Below are 26,468 nucleotides of genomic sequence, written 5' to 3'. Positions count from 1 at the left end.
ATCGCGAATGCGGCCTTTCTATCTTAGATACAGCTTTGCGAAACTCCCTTTGTAATTCCACCGTCCTTTATGAATTCTTTTTCCTTCCTTTCGTAGAACCTCTGCTCAAAATTGTATATATGGAAAGGGGTTTAGTACTCCGGCTAATTGGGAGATTGAAGGAAATCCAAGGGAAAACCTTAATGAGCCTTTTTAAAGGCCTCAGATAGGACTCACGGGAAAGGGGTACTAACAAGACTTTTAACGGATTGAAAAAGGAGCCAAAGGGTATAAAAGCCCTTAAAAAAAAAGATATTTCCATGGAGGGGGGAAAGAAACCCACGAAAAGGGTTTAAATCCCGGGAATGGGGACGTAGAAAAACCTTTTGAGAGCAAGGCTTATTAAGCTACGGGAAGGGGGCTTTTTGTGAATCCCGAGGGGGAGGGGGTACCAAACCCACTTAGCTAAGGCTTTCAAAAGACCCTCAGGAAAAGGGTAAAAGGGTGTAGAAGACCCTTAAGAGGGGATTTTGTGTGGGGGGGAAAAAGGGTATGAAAGAGCAAACAGGAGAAATTTTGTGTGGGGGGGAAAAGGGTATGAAAGAGCCCTTAAGAGGAATTTTCTGTGGGGGAAAAAGGGGCTAAAGGAGCCATATGAAGGAGGGATTCTTAGGAGGCTTGAGAAGCTTCCTAAGAAGCTTCTAAAGCTTCTGAAAAAGGTCATGGAAGCCCCACGTGGAAGGAATAGAGGCGCAGAAGAAGACTCGATTATTGCAACGGTTTTGACTTCCTCCCTCTCACACGCTTCCACCACTGCTCTACGTCAGTGAATGCGATGCCTTCTCCTCTCCTACCGGCAACGTTGGCAGTCTGTGCCTCCTCGTCTCTCCCCACCAACACTCCCCTTCTCAGCTGGCGGTGATGTGGGCCTCTCCCAACTCACGGTAGCGCAGCGTCTTGGCTCCTCCCTCTCGACGGCCAGCATCAACCCTCTCACTCCATGACAGCGACCAACGACAGCATCAGAGTTCTCGACTCTTCCCTTTCTCCTCCAAAGATCCATAGCCATGGGTTTTATAGGGAGAGGGAGAGGTACCTCCCTCCCCTACATGGCATCGGGCATGCCTTCGTCCATCCCATGGCATCTTGCAAGCAACTTGGCGGCCATTACTATTCCCTTCTCCTCCAGCATGACAGTCGGCTAGAGGAGAGAGGAATAACTAACTAAAAAAATTTGCCATTATCCTAACCTTTTAGCCTCCTAAAAGGAGATTCATATGCAGAATGCGTGGTTTAGATTCGGGAATGTTACATTCTCTCCCCCTTGGAGGAATCGAGATGTCCTCATCTCAAGATAAACTAGGGATATTGATGGTTGAGAGTGCTTTCATCTATCCAAGTGGCATCCTCTTCGGGATAATCTTTCCACTGGACGAGGCATTCTCTCAAGGTTGTGGATCTCAGTTGTCTCTCCCTAAAAACTAAGATCCTATCAGGTCTTAGCTCAAGGACTCCTTGACTAGGCATCACAACTTTTTGGTCATCAAGTACATGGTAAGGATTAGCTACATACTTCTTCAATAGGCTGATATGGAATACATTATGAACCTTTAGGTTCTCAGGGACTTGCAGTCTATAAGCATTAGGTTCTAGGGACTTGAGGATCTTGTACGGTCCACAATACCTTGTGTTGAGATGACAAGCTCAACACATGCGGACATTGATGATGGACCACCTGGTTAGATGGGTCCACACGTCTACACTTAGCACATCCGTGGTCATTATGACTCTCGCATGGCCACTGACTCATTACTTATTATATTCAGGTTGTTACACCTATTTACAACTGGCATAGTTATAGTGTCAGTCGACTAGTGTAGTCAGTTATGCATTGTTTGACTTAGTAGGCCACTTTCCTTTTATGTTGGATCTTATCTATACTTTGAGGACATTGTAAAGAGAGTGGAAGAAGAAGAAGAAATCAGCAAGAAAACGTTTTGGCCTCCATCTCTCTTCTTGTCTCTTGAGTGAGCTTCTCCTTGTGCATTTTGTATGTGTTCGGCGCAGCATCTTGAGCAACTCCCCCCACCACGCGATTCTTGACATGGTATCAGAGCCGCACCACTGAGAGAGGATGATTTCGAAGGCTGAAGTAAAGGAGAAGAAGCAAGGTTCGAGCAAGCAAGCCACATGTAAGAATCTCTCCCATTCTTCCACTCCTTCTCTTGGATAGTACCTGTGGAGGCACCGGAAGCAGGGCAGAGCAAAAATCTCAGATTGCAGTGAGATTTGGTGTGCGCAAAGAGCACTGTGTATTCTGCAAATAAGCCCTTTAAAGCTTTCCCGTAGTTATTTAGGGCATCCGAGGCCGTTTCAGGGCCCGTTTTAGAGCCGCAAGGTTACGGACAACAGTTTTAGGCTACACTGTGACTTCGACTGTATTGACCGAACGTGGGTGCGGAGGTTACAGATTTCAGATCTGTAAGTTCAAAGGTGTTTACCAGTGATTAAACACAAGGTTTATCTGCAAAGAGGTTGCAGATTGCATATATTGTTGAGCAGACGTGAAAAAGGTTGTCTAGTGTATTACTGTGCACTACAGGTCGAGGGTTGCATAATATTTGCTTCCTGTTGGTATTAATTTTGTAATAATGGTAGAGAACAATGGAAGCCCCATCATTGAGAAGCTCGACAAGAACAACTACCCATCATGGAAGTTTCGTGTCACGAACTTCCTTATTGGAAAAGGCCTCTACGAGTTTGTTTCAGGTGAAGAAAAGGAGCCGGAGGTGAGTGATCCTCCAACTGCAGAAGAGACAAAGGCACGAAAGGAATTGAATGCAAAAGACGAGAAGGTCATGTATTGGTTGTCTGCAGTAATTGACAATAATATGCTGGGACACATTAGAAATGCAGAGAATGCATATGCAGCTTGGACCATACTTGAAAGTATGTTTTCTGTAAATACAAAGGCATGAAAGATTCAACTCAAGCAAGAGTTGAATACATTGAAGAAAGGGAAGATGTCTATCAATGAGTATGCACTGAAGGTAAGAAGCATTGCAGATGCATTGGCAGCGATTGATGCAATGCCCGATGATGATGATTTGGTGTCGTCAACCTTGGGTGGACTTAACAATGAAAAGGCTTGGAAGTCTTTTGTAACTTCCGTATATGTTAGAAAGCCATTCCCAGATTTCGATGAGTTGGTCTCTCTAATGATCACTGAAGAAATCAACATGCAGAGTGAGACATCTGAAAGAAGTGGTGAATAGGTCTAGGCTTTCTACTCCAGTTCAAGAAGGGGACGTGGCAGGTTCTCTTCAAGAGGCCGTGGTACAGGACGTGGTAGTGACAACCAGCAAAACAGATTGAATCAGCAATTTGGCGATATGCAGGTTTCAGGAGGTCGTGGTAACTTTAGAGGCAGGGGGAGCTTTAGAGGAATAGGTGGATGGCAGAACAGAGGTTCTAACAACTCTGGTATTGTATGCCATTACTGTGGCAAAACAAGTCATATTGCAGCCCAATGTTATGGTAAGAAAGATGATATCCGCAGTGGTAAGTTGCAGCAAGGAAACTATGCATCATCTTCACGACAAAATGAAGACAAAAATGAACATTTATGTGTTATGCAGTATATGCTGAATGCTGTTACAGGAAAGGGAACACATGAAGATATTTGGTATGTTGATTCAGGTGCATCCAATCATATGACCAGCCATGCAGAATGGTTTGGAGAGATGCAGGATTTGCAGAATGCAGGTTATGTGCAGACGGGTGATGACTCATGCCACCCAATTTCACACATTGGAAAAGTTCCCTTGTCCTTGCATGATGGTAAGACAAAGAGTCTTTCAGATGTATTACATGTGCCATCTATTACAAAGAACTTGGTGTCAGTCGGTCAAATGGTAGAGCAAGGGCTGCAAGTCAGATTTTAATGCAAAGGACTGCTTTGTAGAAGACTTCAATGATAAGTGCAAGTTGGTAGCAAAGGGAAGTAGAGTTGGACGTATGTTTACTCTGGATGCTAAAATTCCTACTATGAATGCTGCTATGTATGCCAAAGGAAAAGGTGTTGTTGCAGACATTGAAATTTGGCACAAACGCATTGGACATGCAAATGTACAGAGGCTGAAATTAATGCAGTCCAAAGGGTTGGTTACAGGTTTGCCTACATTTAGAGTTGCAGAATTTCAGAAAGTATGTGAAGCATGTCAGTTTGGTAAGCAGGCAAGACAACCCTTTTCACATGACAGAGATGTAAGTAGAAATATCCTTGATGTTGTGCATACAGACATTTGGGGGCCTATACAAAATGTATCTCTTGGAGGTAGTTCATACTTTGTCACATTCATTGATGATTGTTCTAGAAAGCTGTGGGTATATTTTATGAAGGAAAAGAGTGAGGCTTTTGAGCACTTTAGAACTTTCAAGGCTGCAGTTGAAAGAGAAATAGGCTTGAAAGTAAAGTGCTTGAGGTCAGATGGAGGGGGAGAGTACCTCTCAAATGAGTTCAGTGATTTTCTGAGGTCTCATGGGATAAAGAGACAATTCACATGCAGGTATACCCCACAGCAAAATGGGGTTGCAGAAAGGAAAAACAGGCATATTGCAAAAGTTGCATGCGCCTTGATGGTTGAAAAGAATATGCCTAAACATTTTTGGTCCGAGGCTATTCATACTTCTGTTTATATTATGAACAGAACTCCCACAGCTGTAGTTCATGGTATGACCCCCGAAGAATGTTTTACAGGTAAGAAGCCTGATGTTTCACACTTGAAAGTGTTTGGCTGCATTGCATATGTTCATGTGCCAGATGAGTTGCGAAAGAAACTGGATCCAAAGGTTGAAAAGTGTGTCTTTATTGGATACTCTTTAGAGCAGAACAGGTATCGCTATTATAACCCTGCCACATGTAAGTTCAGAGTGAGAAAGGATGTCATCTTTGATAAAATGAGCAGTTGGTATGCATCTAGTGGTGATGCATTGGATGATGATGATGATCATGACACTCATGTGCAGGCTGAAAAGTAAGAATCACGGACTCTTAGTGGACCAGAGACATCATCTAGTAGTCCTTGGTCTAGGAGACTAAGGAGTACCTCTACATCTTCGGGTGCATCTAGTAGCACTACAGGTAAAGACAAAGGAAAAAATAAAGTGTCAGAAGGCATTGATGCAATTCTTAATGGAGATTCCAGTGGCTCAGAGAGCTTGGATGATGAGCTTGGCATTCCTTCAATGAGGACTCCAGGTGTGCAGAAAGCACGCGTTAATGCAAAGACTCCATTGAGTGATCCAGTGACACGCAAATCTAGCAGGGTCAGATACCCTCTTAAAAGATTTGGTTTTGAAGGTTATGCAACTCACCATTATGTTTATATGGTGAAACAAGTTGAGGATGTTGAGCCCACATGTTTTGAGGAGGCTGTTGGTCATGCTCATTGGGATGCAACAATGGATGAGGAGATGGCTGCATTAGAGGCCAATAAGACTTGGGATCTAGTATCATTGCCAAAGGGCAAGAAATCCATTGGATGTAAATGGGTTTATAAGATTAAGCACAATGCAGATGGTTCTATTAGCAGGTACAAAGCTAGGCTGGTTGCAAAAGGCTATGCCCAGACATATGGCATAGATTATGATGAAACCTTCAGTCCAGTTGCTAGGATGGCAACTGTCAGATGTGTGATTGCTTTGGCAACAGCCAAAAGTTGGAGGTTGTAGCAAATGGATGTGAAGAATGCCTTCTTGCATGGTGATTTGCAGGAAGAAGTGTATATGGATCAGCCAGCAGGTTATGAAGATTTAGAGCGTCCCACGTATGTGTGCAGGTTGAAGAAGGCGCTCTATGGGCTCAAGCAAGCACCTAGAGCATGGTCTAACAAGATCAGAGAGTATCTTGTCAATATTGGCTTTTATGTTTCTGATGCTGATCACTCACTTTATGTGAGAAAGGGAGATACAGGTTTGGTCATCATAGTCATCGATGTGGATGACTTGATTATTACAGGTGATAGTGATAGTGGGATTGTTGAAGTCAAAGATTCTTTGAAGAAGAAATTTGAGATGAAGGATTTAGGTGAGCTAAGATACTTCCTTGGCATTGAGGTGATCAGATGTGATGATGGTATATGGCTGTCCCAAAGACAGTATGGCTTGGATATGTTGTCCAAGTATGGTATGACAGCATGCAAACCACTTTCAGTCCCATTGGAGCAGAATGTAAAGTTGAGTACTGATGTTGGGGATGAGATAGAAGACCCTACTATGTTTAGGAGGATAGTGGGGAGTTTGATCTACATGACCATTACAAGGCCAAACTTGAGCTATGCTGTTGGTCTTGTGAGTCAATTTATGCAAGTACCTAGAAAGCCACACTTAGATGCAGTCAAACGCATATTGAGATATGTGAAGTCCACATTACATTATGGACTTTTTTATGAGGCAGGTACAGATGTACAGGTGTTTGGATACACAGATGCGATTGGGCTAGTAGTATGTCTGATAGCAGATGTACCAGCGGATACATGTTCTCTCTTGGTAGTACAGTAGTTGCATGGAGCAGCAAAAAGCAATCTACAGTTGCTTTGTCGAGTACAGAGGCTGAGTATAGAGGTGCTGCTCTTGCAGCATGTGAGGTAGTATGGCTACAAAAGCTATTGGCTGATTTGGATGTGCAGGTGGAAGGTCCAGTTGTCATTTATTGTGACAACATGAGCAGTATACAGTTGGCTAGGAACCCTATGTTCCATGCCAGGACAAAACATATTGAGGTACACTACCACTTTGTGAGAGAGAAGGTACTAGCAGGTGAGATTGACTTGGTGTATGTCACCACACAGGATCAGATAGCTAACATCTTCACAAAGGCATTGGGTACAGAGAAGCTTCAAAAGTTTCAAAACTTACTTGGAGTTGCAGAGATGCAGTTGAGCTTGAGGGGGAGTGTTGAGATGACAAGCTCAACACATGCGGACATTGATGATGGACCGCCTGGTTAGATGGGTCCACACATCTATACTTAGCACGTCGGTGGTCATTATGACTCTCACATGGCCAGTGACTCATTACTTATTATATTCAGGTTGTTACACCTATTTACAGCTGGCATAGTTATAGCGCCAGTCGACTAGTGTAGTCAGTTATGCATTGTTTGACTTAGTAGGCCAATTTTCTTTTATGTTGTATCTTATCTATACTTTGAGGACATTGTAAAGAGAGTGGAAGAAGAAGAAGAAATCAGCAAGAAAACGTTTTGGCCTCCATCTCTCTTCTTCTCTCTTGAGTGAGCTTCTCCTTGTGCATTCTATGTGTGTTTAGCGCATCATCTTGAGCAACTCCCCCCACCACAGGATTCTTGACACCTTGGACTTAGCTTTTTGCAATCTCCTAAGGATAGAGAACTCTTCTTTGGGTGTATGCGAATGAAGACCATGTCTCCTTTCTCGAAGATTCTATATTGACACTTCAAATCCGCGTATGCCTTCTGTCTATCCTTAGAGGCTTGGATGTCCTGTCTTATTGACTTTATTTGGTCATCCATCTCTTCCAACATCTGCCTTGAAGCTTCAACCCTCAAGGTTGGATCTGAGAATTTTAGGAAACTTCGACCTTAGTCAGCATGTCAACCACAACCATGATGTAGTTGTATCCTCCCTGAACTTGGTGTAGTCCAACAACAAAGTGCATACTGATGAATTCCCATTTCATTTGGGGATTATCAAGTGGTTGCAACTTCCTTGGCATTCTAACATGTTCGGCTTTAATACGTTGACAAGACAAACATTCGGTGACATATTTGAGAATGTCACCTTTAAGCCTCTCCCTATGGTAGCTCTTCCTAACTGCATTGAGAGTCTTGGCATAGCCAGGATGTCCTGAGAAAGGGGAATCATGAGCTTCCCACAATATCTTCTGCTTAAGTGACTGGCTTGTCGGTATACATAACCTCGTTCTATAGTAGACAAGTCCACTATTGATAGAGAATTCATGATACTTAGCCTTTGATCCTGATCCTTGATAGAGATTTCCCTTAGCATCTTTTGATAGACTGGATCATGGCATGCTTCCTCCCTAGCTAACTCAAGTATTGGGTTTTTTGGCATGGATACCTTTGTAGCTAGAGATCTGGTTGTTGATGGGTTCTGCAAGATTAGGGAATTAAGCTTTGCAACTGAGTGCATTAGCAACTACATTCTCCTTTCCCGATCGGTACTTGATTTCAAAGTCATACTCCTCGATTACTTCAATCCACCGACGTTGCCTCATGTTGAGCTTGTTCTGGGTAAAGATCTACTTGAGACTCTTATGGTCAGTTACTAGTGTAAACTTGTTACCCAACATGTAGTGTCTCCAAAGCTTTAGAGCATGGATTACAGCTAACAATTCTAGATCATGGGTAGCATAATTCTTCTCATGACTCTTCAGTTTCCTTGAAGAGTATACTACAGGATGACCTTCCTGCATGAGCACACATCCTAAGGCAAGTGTGCTAGCATCAATTACTACCTCCAACTCCCTACTGAGGTCTAGAAGTTTTAGGATAGGTGCTAATATCAAACTTTGCTTCAATCTGTCGAAGCTAGTTTATTCGGGAGTTGACCATTCAATGGATGTTTGCTTCTTTAGTAAATCCGTCAAAGGTGATCAAAGCATAGTTTTTTATGAAGACCCTATACCATCCTATCAATCCAAGAAAACTACATATTTCTTTGATAGTTGTTGGTATTGGCCATTCTCGCACATCCCTGACCTTGGTTGTGTCCAATGAGATTCCTTCCGTTGATACGATGAATCCCAGATATTCAATCTGACACTTGAAGAATGCACACTTCTTCATTTTAGCATACAGCTTATGTGACCTCATTGTCTCAAGGACAATCCAAAGTTGGGGTTCATGATCTTCTTCCTGTTTAGAATAGACTAAAGTGTTGTGGAAGAAGATGAGCACTAAGTCATCAAGATATGGCCTAAAAATATATTGCATTAACCCTTTGAAGGTGGCAGGTGCATTCGTAAGCCCGAATGACATAACTAGGAACTCAAAGTGTCCATATTTTGTATTGAAGGCCGTCTTGGGGATATCTTCTTCCTTGATTCTTATCTGATAGTAACCAGACCTGAGATCAATCTTGGAGAAGATCTTTGTGCCCTAAAGACGATCAAGAAGCTCATCTATTCTAGGAATAGGGTACTTGTTCTTGACACTTGATTGATTCAAACCTTTGTAATCAATACATAGTCGAAGTGTTCCATCTTTCTTTTTCTGGAACAGTACTGGAGCTCCCCATGGTGAACTGCTAGGATGGATGTAGCCCTAATCTAGCAATTGATTGAGTTGTTCCTTCAACTCAATTGCTTCTGACATTGCCTCTTGAAATGACCGAGCTCGTTGTAGTGGAAACAGCGGAGGTTTCGGCCAGTGCTTTGAGTAGAAACAAAGTTGTTGACATTGTTAGTTCTTGCTTTCTTTCTTTGTCCCTGATTCTGACCTTCAACTCTCTTCATTTGAGGCCTGAATGCTCCTCTGTTCGGGTCATTGTAAGACCAAGTTTTATTACCTCTTGGTCTAGCCTGCACCTCCTGAATTATAGGGGCAGCTTGAATGAGTGAGTCCTGTAGATCTGATGGGCACATAGATTCGAGATGGGTATTCACAAGTGGATTTAGTCCAGCACAAAATTTTGACACCTACTGTGTCATGTCCATCTGTGGCGCATACTTAAGAAGTGAGACGAATTTAGAATAGTATGTGTCTAGAGTGAGTCCCAGCTGTTTTAGCTCGTAGAACTCATTCATTTTCTACGTGTGATATGCAGGTGGTAAGTATCTTCCCTACATGGCTTTCTTTAGCTTCTCCTAGGTAATGGATCCTTCCGCAATCCCTTGATCGCTGCACCATTGCTTCCACCAAAGCTTGGCTTTGTCAGTGAGCTTCAGCTTGGCAAGCATAGCCTGATTGACAGGTGTAGTACCGGTTGCTTAAAGGTAATCCGCCATGGATTCAATCCAAATTTGAGCATCTACTTGGATGGACCCACCTCTCCTGTCAAATTCGGGCGGCTTAATCTGCTTGAGAAGAAACTTCTTCTCCTGGATTACAACAATACTTGATGTAGGAGGCGAACAGGGGATCTGGTCCTGGTGCCTGGATAAAGGTTTCTTAATGTTATTACACATAATCATTATGATTTATATTTCATTTTCAATTCAACTCTATCAACCAAGAATCCTAACCTCTTAACTTTTTATCAATTCTCATCGACAGAACAGACATTGATAAAATGAAGTCTTATTGTATTTATATGGCCATAGCCCTTTCGGAATACAACATTTCTTGCGATGATAAGCCAACTTTTTACATTTAGTTTGGGGAGAATAATGTTGTATTACATTTATCTACAGGAATTGGATAATAGTATGGTTTTGAGTCATGGATCTTCAGGAATCGGTAAGTCATTGAAAATTCAGGGTATCCTTTCCTTTGGAATCCATTCACGAGGTGTTCAGTGTCATGTCCGGAACGCCTCTGACGTCTTTTCCTGGCACTACTTCCCAAACTCCACATGCAGGTACTCCATATGTAGGTACTCCACGTGCAGCACATGTACGTGCATCGGCTGAAGCACAAGTATCTGCAGAAGCACGTGTATCTGCAGAAGCTCGTGCGTCCTGTGAGGCAGAGGGTAGTCGACAGAGAGGGAGGAGGGAGAGTCGAGGGGGAGGACGAGGCTTATGTGGGGGTATAAACATGACGCGGAATTCACTAAGAACCTGTTCCATGCTTCGTAATTCTGCAAGATAGCATCAAAAATAAGGAAATGGTTTGGAACAGCAACATTTGCTTCACTTCATCTTATTAAGATTTCATAAAAACAATTCCGTTGTTGGTTCACTCTGATACCAACTGGAACGTGTCCACCTGTTATCTTCAGGACACATCTTAGCAGTCCATTGGAAAGGATGTCTAGAAAGCTCCGCCCGGCACTCCCATGGAATGTTATGGGATTTCTGATCTAGGACTTTCCGCGTTTGCCCCGTAGTAGAAGTATTTCGGCCATTCCCATTTAGGACCGACCTGAATTAGGGTTTTCCCTATTGATCATTTCCTAATGGCAACTAGCGTCGAACCCGAGAGAACTATTTTACGCAGAAATGCCAAATCTGAAGTAGATTCACGCTGCACTTGGTTCAAGGAGAATGGAAAACAAGAGAGATGTGAAGCTCAACCTCTCTACCATAAGGCATAGTCCCATTCCTTTCCCCTAAAATAGCGTAAATCGGGATCATTTATAACTTAGACTCTAAGTCAATGCTCTTGCTGTTCGTGTTTGAGAAAAGTTCTCGGCCAATCGGGACCACCCATCCATAGGACAAACCTATGGCCATAGGACAGACCTATGCCCACATCCTCCGCACTTTCCTCAGGTTTTTGTAGTTATTTAATTACCTAACACATTTAGTTGAACATGTGTCAATCATCTTCCTTAATTAACCTGTTAGGCACTGGTTCCTTCACGTAATCATAGCACTTGACATTAAAAAAAATGTCAAACAAGTTCATTTTCAACAGCTTATCATATTTATCTTTGGAATACAAAAAGTCCAGCCCGTAGGCTTATCCATAATCCGCCCGAAGGCTATCCAGCAATCCACAAGGATTACTAATCCAAGTTTTTGGCCGTAAACTAGTATGCGGGCCTCAAGATCGAATCCCGAGTCACATTGGCCTTTTGTTCACGGCCCGGAAGGTGAGGGATTTACGGCCAGAGCCCCCTCTGGTACCCAAGCGTCCTCCTGCTCCAAGTAGTGTTCAACGGAGAGACCTCTCATGGCAGGTTCGGTCCACCTTCCCGGCACGGTTAACAACCCCCTTGGTTAGGGTCACGCAGGCAGTCGAGGGTAACTGAAGATGCCTCTCCGTTCATGCCTTCAACCTGAAGCATTAGATATCCATTTACCTTTTAATTCTTTGAGCAAACAAAGCAAAACAGTGCTCTTAAAACTGTTACAAGCACAAACAATTCCATTGGTTGTTATTTTTGCCCAATTTCTAAGGAGTGAATCCTTCTTTCCGAATGCATCCAGCACTCGATTCGGGATCAATTGTGACTTGGCAAGATTCCCTATATCCTTGGTTAGGGCCGTACCCTATTAATGCGACTTGATCACTACCTTAAGTTCATATATTATTCCAATTTATTGATTGGTCTTTTGCTTCCAAGCAATTATATTTACCCAAGAAAGGTACTATATCAGGAAAATTATTCATCCTCTCGCAAGATAAACTTGCATAAGAATCTGCCAATCTCATTCTGAGGAATTGGCCATTCCCTTGTGATCAAATCACAAGATCATGTGACTCTGCAACTTGTTGCACAAGTATCGCATCAAATTATGGGACTATTCTACCCACCAATGGTGTCTTCTAAACGCGGTATGATGATTAGATATAACAATCCATTCATGATTGCATTAGGACAACATTGTCGGTCTTAGGGTTTCAAGTTTCATCTTTTTAGCGAGAGATTCATAGGAAAAATCCCTAGATCACTTTTCGCAAGTATGTTCCAATGTCCCTACATTCCGTGAATGTGGGCAAGTCTTTAGGGTATAGGAGTTTCAACTTTGGTAATACGAGCGACTAGGTAATGTCCTCAACGTGCTAACCCTACTTAGCTCTTTGGGATATGTTGCATTGAATTAACCCTTCCTAAACGAGTACGTCACAGTTTTAGGTATTTAGGTTTAAACCAATTGAACTTGTCTATTCTTGAAGATAATTACGCTACATTTTCGTAACCACATGTTTCATTGTCTACGTGTAAGTTGACTTACAAACCCTAAATTTTCAGCTTACGATCAAATCATAGGTTAAGTTATAGCATCATTTCAATTGATCATCCTATAACATGCAAACAAGATTCATGCTTAAAGCATGCAACCTTTTTCTACTTTCTATTCCGAATGAGTTTGTTGTATGCTGAACTTACACACCCTTTCATTGATTTAAGTTTTTAGGCCACTTGCCTAGAGTTAAATCTTCTTCATGCAACCCTAGCAATTTCCTACAATTGCTAGCAACTTTCTTTAGGAATCATTTCGAAAAAGATGTTCAATAATGCAATATGCGGTTTATTTCCTCCATGCTTAATCGGCGTGTACTATCATAATTCTATTTTGTAAAAATGGACATTAATCCAATTTCAATTCATTACAATGCATAAAAACTACTTGCTAGAAATGCATAGCAATCTTCTGGTCACTTTATTTTGTTTGTTTTATTGAAAATACTAATGACCGAATCCCTCAATTGTGATCTATTAGCCAAAGTATTTTCAACGAAAAAATATGCATCCCTATTCCTCAAATGATCCATGCATAATTGAAATATTATGACGTTTAATCAAATTTAGGAAGAAGAACCAGGGCTTGTAATGAAATGTCCACATGGATGTTAGGAGAAGATCCTCCAGCCGTTGCACCTTGTACTTTCTTAGGAGCCATCACGAATACGGCCTTTCCGTCTTGGATGCGGCTTTGTGAAACTCCCTTTGTAATTCCATTGTCCTTTATGAACTTTTTTTAATTCCTTTCGTAGAAGCTCCGGTGCAAATTGTATATACGGAAAGGGATTTAGTACTCGAGCTAATTGGGAGATTGAAGGAAATCCAAGGGATAAGATTAATGAGCCTTTTTAAAGGCCTCAGATAGGACTCACAGGAAAGGGGTACTAACTGAACTTTTAACGGATTGGAAAAGGGGCCAAAGGGTATAAAAGTCCTTTAAAAAAACGATATTTCCGTGGAGGGGGGAAAGAAACCCACATAAAGGATTTAAATCCCGGGAAGGGGGAGGTAGGAAAACCTTTTGAGAGCAAGGCTTATTAAGCCACGGGAAGGGGACTTTTCTTGAATCCTGAGGGGGAGGGGGTACCAAACCCACTTAGCTAAGGCTTCCAAAAGACCCTTAGGAGGGGGGGAAAAGGGTGTAGAAGACCATTAAGAGGGGATTCTATGTGGTGTTGAGATATCGAGCTCCACTCGTGATACGCCAGGGTGACCGTTGTGTATTTATGTCACCGACTTGTCAGTTGCAGATGCGGTTGGTACACCGCCCATGAATAATAGCTACATGATAGCTATCCTTATCTACTCTAGTTTGTGGCTCAGTTAGTATGCCACCTTAGTTAGTTGAGTTTGGTTTGAGACCCATATCTAGGGTTCTTCTATTTCTTTGTACTTGAGTTCCTTTGGCTTACACAACTAAGAAGAGGAAAACTTTTTTCAGCCTCCACCCTTGTGTGTCTTCCCCCATTGTGCAAGCAAGAAAGCTTCAAGCGAGACTCCTTCCTTCTCTCCCACAATCTTGACATGGTATCAGAGCCTTGTTCGTGGTAAGGAGCTCAAGAAAGCAAGCCAAGCTCGCGGTGTTCTGGTAAGAGGAGCAGTGTTGCTTTCATTCTCTGTTTTGGGAGCAGATCTCTGCAGGTAGCACAGCCGGAAATTGCAGGAGTGCATTGTCTCAGGTTGAGACGCCCTTCGCGCTGAAGCAAGAGGGCCGTATATGCTGCGGGAGAGAGCTTTAGCTCTTGGCGACCCTGTTTTTTTTATTTGAGGCCATTTCGGGGCCTGTTTTGGAGGCGGAAGTTTTCTGCACGCACTCAGGAAAAAGCCCTGTTTTATGCTGTGCGACCACTGTTCTACAGGTCGGTGAAAAGTTACCACAGAAATTGCATCGTATGCTTGTGCGCAGAGACATTGGGAGTTACAGAATCATCCTTGGTTTCTGTTTATGCAAAATCGTCACTAGGAAGTGACTGTGTGGTCAAATACCACTTTCGCCAGTTTTGCAGATTTGCCCTTGTGAGGGTGAAGCCGTGTTTTTTGCAGTGACAGAATTTTTTGCAGTATTCTGTAATGGCGTCTGATTCTCTTTCACAGATTGTAACTGAAAAGCTTGACAAGAACAACTTCCAAGCATGGAAGTTTAGAATGACGAATTTTCTTATGGGAAAAGGATATTGGGAATTTGTTGCAGGAAATGAAGAAGAACCAGTTCTTCCTGATGTTCCCAATCAACAGCAAATGCAGGCATTCAAAGCATGGCATGAGAGAGCCAGGAAAGTTATGTACTGGCTGTCTATCAGCATTTCAGACTCTATGATTGTGCATATTCAGGATGCAAGTACGCCAAAGGAGGCATGGGATACTCTGTCAAAGATGTATAGCACAAATACGCAAGCCAGGAAAATGCAGCTCAAGCAAGAGTTGCACAATGTGCAAAGAGAAAATATGAGCATCAATGACTACCACATGAAGGTGAAGAAGATTGCAGATGCACTTGCTTCCATTGGGTCGCCAGTGGAAGATGATGATTTAGTTTCTGTGACCTTGAATGGTCTAGGAAAGGATTATGCACAGTTTCGGACATCCATTTCAGTTCGTGAACGATTTCCTGATTTTGAGGAGTTGATTGCTCTTCTAATTTCTGAGGAGCAGAGAAATGGTGGTGCATCTTCTTCAGGAGGAACTTCAAAGGAAGCTGTCTTCTACTCAAATGCTGGAAGAGGTAGAGGCAGAGGTAGAGGAGGCCGATTTGGAGGCCGTGGTAGAAATCAGAATATGCAGCAAACACAAGAAAACCAGTCCTATGGAGGAGGACGTGGTAACTCTAGAGGCAGGGGGAGCCAAAGAGGTCGTGGTGGATGGCAAAGAGGTCAAAATGCAAACAGTAATGTTGAATGCTACTACTGTGGTAAAATGGGTCATATGGCTAAAGACTGCTATAAAAAGCAGAATGACATCATGAATGGAAAACTGCAACAAGGGAATTATGCATCTTCTAACAGACAGGGTGATGACAGAAATGAGCATTTGTTCATGGTGCAGCACATGAACAATTCTGTGACAAGTGCAGAAGAAAGCAATGATGTATGGTATGTTGACTCAGGTGCATCAAACCACATGACAGGTCATGCAGAATGGATGGAGGATGCAAGGAAAATGGAAAAACCAGGATTTGTGGAGACTGGTGATGATACTGCACATCCTATTGTGCAGATTGGAAAAATTCCCTTGTCTATGCAGGATGGGAAAAAGAAATACCTGTCCGATGTATTTCATGTCCCGAATATCACCAAGAATCTGGTTTCTGTTGGTCAAATGGTTGAACAGGGCTTGCAGGTCAGATTTAATCCTCATGGATGCTTTGTTGAGGATATGAAAAATAAAGGTCGCTTGATAGCAAAAGGAAAGAAGAAGGGCAGAATGTTTACGTTGGATGCAGACATGTCTGAATTGAGTGCAGCAATGTTTGCACATGGGACCGGTGTAGTTGCAGATATTGATATCTGGCATAAACGCATTGGTCATGTTAATGTACAGCGACTTAAATCAATGCAGGCCCAAAATATTGTTGCAGGTTTGCCTAAATTCAAGGTTGCAGAAATGCATAAGGTATGTGAAGCCTGTCAGTTTGGAAAACAGGCAAGGAAACCATTTCCTAGACATGTTCAAGAGAGTAAGAAGCCATTGGAATTAATCCACTCTGATGTGTGGACTACTAAAGCTGCATCTCTTGGAGGCTGTCATTATTTTGTTAGTTTTATTGATGACTATAGCAGAAAAGTTTGGGTGTATTTTATGAAAAAGAAAAGTGAAGTTTTTGGTCATTTCAAAACTCTTAAAGCTATGGTTGAAAAAGAAACAGGTCTGCAAGTAAAATGCCTAAGGTCAGATGGAGGGGGAGAGTACCTCTCAAATGAGTTTGCAAGGTTCTTGCAGGAGCATGGCATAAAGTAGCAATATTCATGCAGTCATACCCCACAGCAAAATGGAATTGCAGAAAGAAAAAACAGACATATTGGAGAGGTATCTCGTGCCATGCTCAATGAAAAAGACCTGCCAGATTTTTATTGGGCTGAAGCAGTTGCTATAGCAGTCTACATAATGAACAGGACTCCCACTGCAGCAATACATGGAATGACTCCAGAGGAGAGGTATACTGGTAGGAAACCAGATATTTCTCATTTGAAAATTTTTGGTTGCATTGCCTATGTACATGTGCCAGATGAGTTGAGATCCAAGTTGGATCCAAAAGCTGAGAAGTGCATCTTTATTGGTTACTCTCTGCAGCAAAAAGGGTATAGATGTTATAACCCTTCTACTCGTAAGTTTACAGTGAGCAGAGATGTTGTTTTTGATGAGATGAGTAGCTGGTATAAACCAGTAAATGTGATTGATGATGTAGATGCACAAAATGGTAATGCTGCACAGAATTCACAGCAGCAGTCACAAAATATTAGTGGACCTGGAGCATCCTCTAGCAGTGGTTCACATTCTTCGCCATGGACAGGTAGATTGAGATCAGGAGAATCTTCTGAAGGCAGCGCAAATAGTGGTATGCAGGTATCACGAAAAGGAAAAGAGAAGGTAGATCAGCCCATGTTTGATATGAATGCAGGTCACTCTTATGTGGATGGTGAATCCAGTGGCTCAGAACAGAGCATTGATGATGAGTTGGGTATTCCTTCTATTGTTACACCTGGAGTAAGGAAGACCAGGGATGTTTTGAGAGCACCTGGGAGTGAACCCACTTTGCGCAGGTCTACCAGAGTTAGGTATCCTGTGGATAGGCTGAAATATGATGGATTTACAGCCATTCACTATGCATATATGGTCAAAGTGATACAGGAACCAGAACCCACTTCTTTTGAGCAAGCCATGGGAAAAGAAAAATGGGAGAAAGCCATGGATGAAGAAATGGATGCCTTGGAAGCAAATGCTACATGGGAGTTAGTACCTTTGCCTAAAGGTAAGAATGCAATTGGCTGTAAGTGGGTTTATAAGGTGAAGCACAATGCAGATGGTTCTGTAAACAGATACAAGGCAAGATTAGTAGTCAAGGGGTATGCACAAACATATGGTATTGACTATGAAGAAACATTCAGTCCGGTTGCAAGGATGGCAACCGTAAGAGCAGTCATTGCTATGGCTGCATCAAAGGGATGGTCTTTACATCAGATGGATGTAAAGAATGCCTTCTTGCATGGTGATTTGCAAGAAGAGGTCTATATGGAGCAGCCACCAGGTTATGTGCATGCTGTTCATCCTGAGTTTGTTTGCAGGTTGAAGAAAGCATTGTATGGCTTGAAGCAAGCACCTAGAGCATGGTCTGACAAGATAGGACAGTATCTTGTCACTATTGGCTTTCAGATTTCCAAGGCAGATTTCTCACTTTATGTGAGAAAAACAGAGAAAGGTATTATGCTACTTGTCATTTATGTTGATGATCTGATTATGACAGGTGACAGTGATGAAGATATCCTTCATGTGAAAATGCTATTGAAGCAGAAGTTTGAGATGAAGGATTTGGGAGAGCTGCGTTATTTCTTGGGCATTGAGGTGATCAGATCACCAAGTGGGATACAGCTCTTGCAGAGGCAGTATGGATTGGACATGCTGTCCAAATATGGGATGACAGGCTGTAAGCCTATTTCAGTTCCTTTGGAGCAGAATGTGAAGCTGAGCACAGATACAGGTGAGCTTTTGGAAGACCCTACTATGTACAGACGCATAGTAGGAAGTTTGATTTATATGACTATTACCAGGCCAGATTTGAGCTATGCTGTTGGATTGGTAAGTCAGTTTATGCAGGCTCCAAGGAAACCACATTTGGATGCGGCTAGACGCATACTCAGGTATGTGAAGTCCACATTGCAGTATGGACTATTTTATGAGACTGGGGTTCAGATACAGTTACATGGATACACTGATGCTGATTGGGCTGGTAGCATTTCTGATAGACGATCTACCAGTGGATATGTGTTCTCTTTTGGGAGTGCTGCAGTCACTTGGAGCAGCAAGAAACAGCCTACAGTTGCCTTGTCGAGCACAGAGGCTGAGTACAGGGGTGCAGCAATGGCTGCATGTGAGGTAGCTTGGTTACATAAGCTACTTTATGATATGCATCAGTCTACAGATGGGCCAGTTGTCATTTATTGTGACAACATGAGTAGTATACACTTGGCAAATAACCCAGTCTATCATGCTAGAACAAAGCACATTGAGGTGCATTATCACTATGTGCGAGAGAGGGTTTTACTAGGTCTTATTGATCTAGTTTATGTCAGCACAGAGGATCAGGTAGCTGACATATTCACGAAGGCATTGGGCGCAGAGAAGCTGCGCAAGTTCAGAGACCTGCTTGGTGTGCAGGAATTGGGATTGAGCTCGAGGGGGAGTGTTGAGATATCGAGCTCCACTCGTGATACGCCAGGGTGACCGTTGTGTATTTATGTCACCGACTTGTCAGTTGCAGATGCGGTTGGTACACCGCCCATGAATAATAGCTACATGATAGCTATCCTTATCTACTCTAGTTTGTGGCTCAGTTAGTATGCCACCTTAGTTAGTTGAGTTTGGTTTGAGACCCATATCTAGGGTTCTTCTATTTCTTTGTACTTGAGTTCTTTTGGCTTACACAACTAAGAAGAGGAAAACTGTTTTCAGCCTCCACCCTTGTGTGTCTTCCCCCATTGTGCAAGCAAGAAAGCTTCAAGCGAGACTCCTTCCTTCTCTCCCACAATCTTGACATGTGGGGGGGGGGGGGGGGGGAAACGGTATAAAAAGGCAAACAGGAGGAATTTTGTGTGGGGGGGGAAAGGGTATGAAAGATCCCTTAGGAAGAATTTTGTGTGGGGGGAAAAGGGGCTTAAGGAGCCATATGAAGGGGGGCTTCTTAGGAGTCTTAAGAAGCTTCCTAAGAAGCTTCTGAAGCTTCTGAAAAGGGTTGTGGAAGCCCCACATGGAAGGAATGGAGGCGCAGAAGAAGACCCGATTTCTGCACCGGCGTCGACTTTCTCTCTCTCACACGCTTCCACCACGACTCTACGGCAGCGAATGCGATGCCTTCTCTTCTCCTAGTGGCAATGTCGGAAGTCTGTCCGTCCTCCTCTCTCCCCACCAACACTCCACTTCTCGGTTGGCAGCGATGTGGGCCTCTCCCAACTCATGGCAGTGTAGCGTCTTGGCTCCTCCCTCTCGACGGCCAGCATCAACCCTCTTGCTCCACAACAGCGACCAACGGCAGTGTTAGAGTTCTCGACTCTTCCCTTTCTCCTCCAAAAATCCATAGCCATGGGTTTTATAGGGAGAAGGAGAGGTACCTCCCTCCCCTACGCGACATCGGGCATGCCTTCATCCGCCGTCCCATGGCGTCCAGCAAGCAGCTTTGTGGCCATTACTATTCCCTTCTCCAGCATGACAGTCGGCTGGAGGAGAGAGGAATAACTAATTAATTTTTTTTTCTATTATCCTAACCTTTTAGCCTACTAAGAGGAGATTCGTATGCGAAATGTGTGGTTTAGATTTGGGAATGTTACATTGTAGTAGTAGTACGAGTAGTAGTAATAGTAGTTTTCTTGTTTGTTGTTGTAGTAGTAGTAGTAGTTTTTTTTCTTTTCTTGTTTATTGTTTTTTAGTTTTCTTGTTTGTTGTTGTTGTTGTAGTTTTTTCTTCTTTTCTTTATTTGTTGTTATTGTAGTAGTAGTAGTAGTTGTTGTTGTTGTTGTTTTTTCTTCTTTTCTTATTTATTGTAGTGGTAGTGGTAGTAGTAGAGAGAGAGAGATGTTTTGTTAAAGGAAATGAGAGAGGGAGAGAAAGAGAAAAAGAAAGAAGTAACGAGAGAGAGGGAATAAACATACAACATAATAAAGAAAGAGAAAAAGAGAGAGATATGGAGGGAGAGAAGAGAATGAATGGATAAAAAACAAAGAGAGAGTGGTGGCGAGGTCCGGTGAGGTCCGCTGCCATACCAAAAGATGGGAACACTCCGACATACGTTAATCTACCACTTGGAAGGTACCTGAGCCAATCTACCACTTGGAAGGTACTACCCAATCTATACGGTCAATACTAGAGGAGATAGGTAGCCTTCTAGACTTATCTACAATCTTCGAGCCTCAGATGGAGGCAATGATCAATGCATTGATGCCCATGGATGTTGAGCCTTGTGATCCGCTTAGAGAGGAAGTATCCATACCATTATATGATGGGTGCCAAGTATCTTGTCTGAACACACTGCTTGTACTCCTAAGTGTGCAAGCAAAATACGGGTGGAGCAATGCAAGTGTGATCGAGTTGTTTATGTATCTTGTACGTACGCTTCCTTGATTTCTTTTCGGCAATATCATTAAAAACATTTGTGCTTTTTCAAGGTGTTTTATAATTTTTTTTCAAGTTACTGAAGTATCATATATTACCACTTGCAAATACCATGGCTGAGTCTCGTGATGATGCACGACATATTTTACGAAAGCTTGGCATGGACTACAACAACATCCATGTATGTATCAATGATTGCATATTGTTTCGAGGAGAATACGAGACTATGGAGACATGTCCAAAGTGTGGTGCTCACAGGTATCAACAGGACTTGCAAGGGCAAACTATCCCTCAAAAATTTCTTAGATACTTTCTGCTTATCCCCTGCATAAACCATATGTTTTGTATGTCCAGCATGGTGAACTTGATAACGTGGCATGCGCAAAATAAGTCCACAGATGGAGTTCAATGAATATCAGTGAATTCACATGCATAGAGCCACATTGACTCTACCTTCCCAGGATTTACCCAAGAGCCAAGGAATCTTCAATTCGGTCTTGCTATGGATGGTGTGAACCCATTCGATCTGCGCTCAACTTCTTACAATGTGTGGCCTATAGTCCTTGTCAACTACAATATCCCTCCATGGCTTTCTACGAAGAAAGTACATCTCATCCTTAGCAGCTCGTTCCCGGCCGCTACAAAGTCAAAAATATGGATGTGTATCTTCGTCCATTAGTCGATGAGCTTAAGATTTTGTGGGAGGAGGGGGTCACCGTGCAAGATATGAGCAAGCATGATGGTCGATGGTCTGCAAATATTCGAGCCATTCTTATGTGGACCATGCATGACTTTGCGGGATTCGATGAGTGCTCAGGTAAGTAGGCTTCCATTCTCGTTGGTAATATCTATCATAGCTCATTCAAGTTTGTATTCACTGGATAGAGGTGTTGGGACAAGTCTGGTTATCTCAAGTTATCATGCATGTCCATTGTGTGGGCTACAATTAGAATCCCGAAGGTCAAAAACCATGAAAAAGATGGTATATCAAGGACATGCCACTTTCTTATCAGAGTGTCAAAAACTCAGGGAAGGTTTTCTTGGACGATCTTCAGCATGTATGAATGCCCAAAGCTGGTATGAGTTGAAAATGGTCCATACGGAGTCACATCCAAACCGAATGCCACGGTTCTCAATTTTCTACAAGTTGCCATATTGGACCCACTTACAGATCAACCACTTGTTAGATCCCATGCATATTTTCAAGAAGGTGGGCAGCTTGCTATGGGACCATATCATAGGAAAGAGAGACATTGTAGGGGCATGAATGGATTTGAAGGAGGTAGGCAAGATGGAGGCCTTTGGCCACATTCGAGTGCTGATGGTTGCTTGCAGCTACCTCATGCTCCTTGGGTTCTGTCCACTAAAGAAGAGCACATTGTGAAGTAAATAGTCAAGTCTATTTGCACTCCGACGAGTATGATACGTTCTCTAAGGTCTGCATTCACTACAAGAGAAAGGCCCTATAGACATGCACTGTACACGCGAAATAGCGGACGCGTTTATCAGTGTTTCTATTGGCGCTAGTATATAGATGCGAAAAACATGTCTATATACCCACGTTTTTAAATGCACTTATAGATGCAAAAATAAACGCACAGATTTTTCATTTCTCATAAAGTCCCTAAATATGATTAAACATCTTAACAGCCAGTATTTTTTTAATACATTACCAACTTTACTTCTTTGTGGTCTAATATAGCTTACCCAATTGTACTTCTTTGTGCATCTTGGTGCATTGTTCTTTGGATGTGCGCATTCAATTCTAATACTATAACACGACAAACATTATATGTATCACAAAAGTAAACGGCTCTTAATTGATATTTTAGTTATTTCTGAGTATTACAAATATACATCCAATCATTCAAAGCTAATTATGCTACAATGAATGATCAATCTTATCTTCAATGAGATCAGCCCTTGCTAGACTATCTACCTCTAGGTCTATGTTACCAATAGGCAATGAAACAAATAAGTCTATCCCACTATCAGATGTATTGCTATGCTCAATTTCTTCATCATCATCTGCAACCATATTGTTATCCTCTTCTTTGTGCTTCCTTGAACATCCTCGTGGGGATCATCTTGCACTGCATTATGTATATCATCGATCATGGCATCATCATGTACATCATCATTGATTGTTGGATTGTCATCCTCTATCTCTATGTTGGTAGCTTTGCCATATATTGGTTTTGAATGATTAGATATGGGGATGACGTACCACCATCGGTTATTGTTTACCATTGGGTGATACACAACCTACATTTAAAAAACAAAAAGTAAGCAACTTAGATATTTATTGTATTTTAAGAATGTATCAAGAAGTAATATATATTAAAATACATAACTTCTAATATACTTGCTTGCATTGTTGAGGTAGTACAAATGTGTCATTCTTGCCTTGGTGAAATTTTGTAGAGTCAATCACTACAAAACCGCTTGGATAACATCTAATTGTGCAATGCTCACCGGTTGTTACTAATTATTTAAACCACTTCACATCTAGTACATATATAAAAAATAGCCTAAAGTCAAGCTTCAAAATATCTTGGATGAAGCCACAATAACCTTCCATGGTGCCATTGGTATTCTGGAAGTTTGCAAGGATACCACAATCTTGGGTATTTCTCTTATCATCTATACGTTGAGTTCAAAAATGTTTGCTTTCACACCGAATAGCATTGAACAATGTGCACTAGTAGTACATTGTTGAGATCATATTAATGATTTAGTTAAAGATGAAACATGTGAAATTATTGTATCATATATAACTAAAGATAATTTAATTATAAGTATGTCTCACCTTTGATAAGAAACCTCGTGCTCTTCTCCATTTCTTCATGTAACCAATCTATATCAATATAACGTGGAAGCACACTTAAATGTTCTAGATATGGGACATTATGTCCATGTCTAGCATGGAATGCTTGCCTTTCGCTTACTCTTATTGCCCTTTCTTCTTTATATAGTGTCACCCATTTGCTCATTACTTTGCTGTTAAGCACACAAAATACATTTAACTTACGAAGTTCCTATTTCATTATCACTTTTCTCATTCCTTTTCCTTGAGGTATTATAGAGGTCATCCTCAAATCTGCATAATCTTTCCATAGTCATGGTAAAGAGGGGTCCACTTTAGTAAGATATTCAGAGATTTGTACAAGGGATGATTACACTAACCAATCCTCATCCATGCTTCCCTCGGGCCATGCATTTTGCCTTACAAAATATTTTAGGGTTTTTATCAAGTGCTCTAGAGAAAACATCCACCTTGCATGAACTACCCCACAAATTGTGATCTCATCAATCAGATGTTTGAGTAAGTGTACTTGAGTAGTCAAAATGGAGCGAGGAAAAGTTTTCTCCCCCAAATAAACCACCTCAATGGACAATACTCGAGCCTCTTGCAATGTATTTGGATCGATTTCCTTCAAACTCACAAATCGACCAACATGCAATTGAGAAGGATGATTAGTTTTGTCCATAAATTCAAGCAGGTTTACCACATGATGTATGTAATATCTAAACTAAAAAATAAGTATAATGTATACATACCTCGTGAGCTCACCCATCTTGTAAATGATATCATGTACATCTTTTGAAACACAATGGGATATGCTAGTAGGAATGATGAACTATATGTAAATATTCATACATTGTTAATTAGTCTACATAGTTACTCCACTAATTAATATATTTATGGCTATAAAAATCATTACCTGAATCATTTTATGCCAATAATGAGACTTCAAACTAGATCGTTGCTCCACATCTCTTTTCTTTTTCTTTATGAAGGCTCCCTTGAGGCATCTCATATATCCTGTGGGAGTTTGAAAGCTCCATATATGCTGCTTCACTATCTTTTCTTCGATCTTCGACAACATCCAAGGTGCACGCGGTAACTCAATCTTTCCTCTGGGTCCGCAAGCTCATCTCATACGTCCAATGCTACGTAAATCCTCCCTTACATTGACAAAATCATGAGCCCTGATTAAGTGATCCCATAATGTAGAGGCCACATTCTTGAATATATGCATGGGATCCAACAGGTGATTGATCTTGAGTTCAGTCCAATATGGGAGATGAAAAAATATAGACAATCTTAGGCACAAACAATATATTATTTCTCATTCTCATAATGGAGTGTATTTTAAAGACAAACAAAAGAAGTAAACTAGTTACCGACTCATGTCGAGTGGAGGATCATCATTGGCGTGTGTCCAAGTGTCCTTCCAATCTTGAATGGTCAGAGATTGTGGAGTTATTCCATTAGTGGGGGGTTCATATTTGGAGTGGTCAATAGGAAGAAAACAGTGATGATTGTCATAGATAATCTTCTTCAAGTGTGTCGGTCTAGAAGAAACCAGAGAGGGACTGCAAATTGGACATGCATGATATCCTAATGTAGTTAAACCAGTAGAAACAAGTGGGTTAATGATGACATATATTTGATTAAGGGTAAGAATGAATAAAATAGAGTACGCAACTACCTGAACACTCTCAATAGCCTAGAAAGTCATGCATGGTCCACAACAACATACCCTTTAAAGTGAAATACCTAGAGGACAATGATGCACTCACATCTTGCACCTCAATACCTCTCCATAGCATTTCTAGATCCTCCATCAAAGGCTCTAAGTAAACGTCCATGTTTTTTACTTTGTGTTTTCCAGGAATCAAAAGGGACAACATTACATGTCCTTTTCTTATTGCCATGGATGGAGGGATATTATAGTTCACCAATACCACTGGCCATACACTATATGAGGTGCTTTTGATGCCAAATGGATTTATTCCATCTAATCCTAGACCAAATCTCAAATTTTTGGGCCCTTCTTTAAAAGTAGGCCACAAATTGTCTAAAGATGGTGTGTCTGAAGGAATTCTCCAATTTCCATCACTTTAATGGTGATTAGCATGCCATGAAATGAGTCTCGTAATAGATTCACACTTAATCATAAGTTGAATACGTGGAATAATAGGAAAATGTTGCAAAACCTTACGAGGCACATCCATTAATTTCATCTCCCGGTTGTATCTTGGTTCACCACAAATAGGACACTGTCGTGCAGATGCATGATCCCCACGAAATAAGTTGCAATCATTGACACATGCATGGATTTTAACGTAATCGAGACCTCCAAGAGATATCAAGAAACGCCTTGCTTGCTCCCTTCTAGTTGGTAATTTATTTCCATTTGGAAGCATTTGTGACAATAACCTCATATAATTTACAAATAGAGCTAACAAACTGCGAATATTGTCTAGAAGCATTTATAAATTAATATCAAATGATACATACTTCAATAA

The 26,468-nt window shown here is 41.7% G+C and overlaps 1 pseudogene; it reads right to left on the bottom strand.

Moving 5' to 3' along the window:
- Positions 1–20,164: 20,164 nt before the first annotated feature.
- Positions 20,165–26,183, bottom strand: LOC148027989 (uncharacterized; annotated as a pseudogene).
- Positions 26,184–26,468: the final 285 nt, after the last annotated feature.

Source organism: Lygodium microphyllum, chromosome 12, assembly GCF_053477565.2.
Source record: "Lygodium microphyllum isolate KBCC chromosome 12, Lygodium_microphyllum_v1.1.10, whole genome shotgun sequence".
Classification (NCBI taxonomy): Eukaryota; Viridiplantae; Streptophyta; class Polypodiopsida; order Schizaeales; family Lygodiaceae; genus Lygodium; species Lygodium microphyllum.
Note: the sequence above shows the minus strand (reverse complement) of the source record. Positions and strands in the feature narration are given on the sequence as shown.